Here is a 2,007-nt window from a genome sequence, read left to right as displayed (position 1 = left end):
GCCACTCCGGCCCACCCGCCACCGCAGGAGCCGGGGCTCGGGGAGTTGCTGGAGGAGTTCTCTCGGACTCAGTACCGGGCCAAGGACGGCAGCGGGACGGGCGGCTCTAAGGTGAGGCGGGAGGCGCGAAGAGCAGAAGGCCCGGGCTCTGGGGAGTTTCCGAGGAAAGGCTGAGGTCGAGGGTCAGAGGAACGTTAAGAGTGGGACCTCCCTGCGGAGGAAGAGGAGACAGGGGAGTTCTCCAGGGTCTGGACTCCGAGAACGAGGGTCGGGCTTAGGAACAAGGCACGGAGGAACCAGGGTCCGAATGAGCCGAGGGAGGGGGCCTTTTGGGTTTGAGACGAGGGTTTGGAGGTTCAGGACTGGAGCAGAGGGACCAGGTTCAAAGGGAGATTATTCCTCTGCTTGGGGTACCTTAGCAGGGCTTGGTAGCAAGCCCGCAGAGGATTCCTCCAGGTCGGAGGTCAGAAAGGGGCTGGGGTGGTGGGGCAGAAAGGAGCCAAGACGTGAAGCAAGTATGTCGCCTCCTTATAAGGTCTTCACCGCTTAAGCCCATCCCTTTCCTTCCACTGTAGAGCAGGAAGACAACCCACACTCCCTTTCTGTTCCTTTAGCAAAAGCTGGTCTCAGTTCCTCTTTTTTTTCTCCCCTAGGATTCCTCTTAATTATCTTATTACCGGATCTGGAAGGTGTCTGGTCTGGTCAGGCCATTCCCACTCCTGGCACTGGCTGACAGTCCCGTGGGAATCTTGCTGACCCTGCCACCCCTCATTCCCCACGTGGTTTGGGCCGCTTTAGTATCAGGTTTTCCAGTGGGATTCTGTTTTGTCCTGGGCCACACATCGCAGGTTTGGCTCCAGAGGTTACCTCCTAGACTGAGACCTGCTGTGTAGTTGGCATCTGCTGGTCACCAAGGTAACCCAGGGAAGACTTTAGTAAGGACGGCCTTCCTTGTGAATGATCCAGTATATTTCAGAGCATAGTCTAGGGACCACCTATTTCAACATCATTTGGGTACTTGTTAAAAATAACAGATTCCGGGACCAGCAGTTGGCATTAATGACTACGGCACTGGACTCCCATGTAGTTGACAGTTATTCAAGTCCTGGACCGGGGGTCTTAAACTCACACTGGGCGTGTGTGTGCGCGCGTGTGTGTGCATGCGTGTGTATGTGTGTGTGCGTGTGCCCAAGATCCCAAGAGGAAAATGGAGGAGAGAAGGGACTGTGGCATGGCCATCCCCCCAGGGGGTGATTTCTCACTTTCTGTCTCTCTGTCTCTCTTTCTGGCGAGTGCATGTGCCCTGTAGCAAAAAGTTCTCAAAAAAAAAAAAAAAAAAGATTCCTTGGTCCTATCCAGTCCTGTTGAGTCAGAATTTCTGGTGGTGAGAACTAGAATTTGCATTCTTGTTACAAGCTTCTTTAAAAAAAGAAAAATTATTTGTTAATTATTTTTTAATCTGACCAGAGAGAGACAGGGAGAGAGAGGGAAAGTGAGAAAGCAAGTCACTAGGTTTGGAACTCAAACCCTGGCCACCCATGTGGGAATCCAACACCTCAACCATCATGCTGCCTGCTGGCCCCATAACAGGCTTCTTAATGATGCCCATATGCCTTAAAATGTGAGGCTCTATAATTTAAGCTACTGTGAGTTTTTTCTCTATATCAGTATTTGAGTACTTTTCAAGGAGTATCTTTTTAGTGACCATACAAGGTCAGTGGTTTTTCTTGAACCTACCCCCCATTCTATATTACGTACTGCTAAATATTTGGGTTGTCATAAATTACAGTAGAACTGATTTTCACTCCAGCTTGTCTTAATGCATCCCCAGGCCTTCTGATTTCTTGCAAACTTGATATATTACAGATCTTATGTTTTTTTGTTTGTTTGTTTGTTTTTTTAGGAGAGGTTTTTGCTATAGGGCGCATGTGCTCACCAGAGAGACAAAGAGAGAGAAATAACCCCCCCCCCCCAGGGGGGTTGGCAACGCCGGACACCCTTCTCCTC

General features: G+C 50.2%; 1 protein-coding gene across 2 annotated transcripts in view; it reads left to right on the top strand.

Moving 5' to 3' along the window:
- Positions 1 to 6: 6 nt before the first annotated feature.
- Positions 7 to 2,007, top strand: part of MTMR14 (myotubularin related protein 14) — a 57,973-nt gene continuing 55,972 nt past the window's right edge. For both annotated transcript variants that reach the window (XM_027773253.1, XM_027773252.1), the window contains exon 1: positions 7 to 111. The gene's annotated coding sequence lies outside the window, so the exon portion shown is untranslated. The remainder of the gene's footprint in view (positions 112 to 2,007) is intronic.

This window comes from Tupaia chinensis, unplaced genomic scaffold (genome assembly GCF_000334495.1).
Source record: "Tupaia chinensis unplaced genomic scaffold, TupChi_1.0 Scaffold000333_1, whole genome shotgun sequence".
Taxonomy (NCBI): domain Eukaryota; kingdom Metazoa; phylum Chordata; class Mammalia; order Scandentia; family Tupaiidae; genus Tupaia; species Tupaia belangeri.
This window is presented reverse-complemented; position numbering and strand designations above follow the sequence as displayed.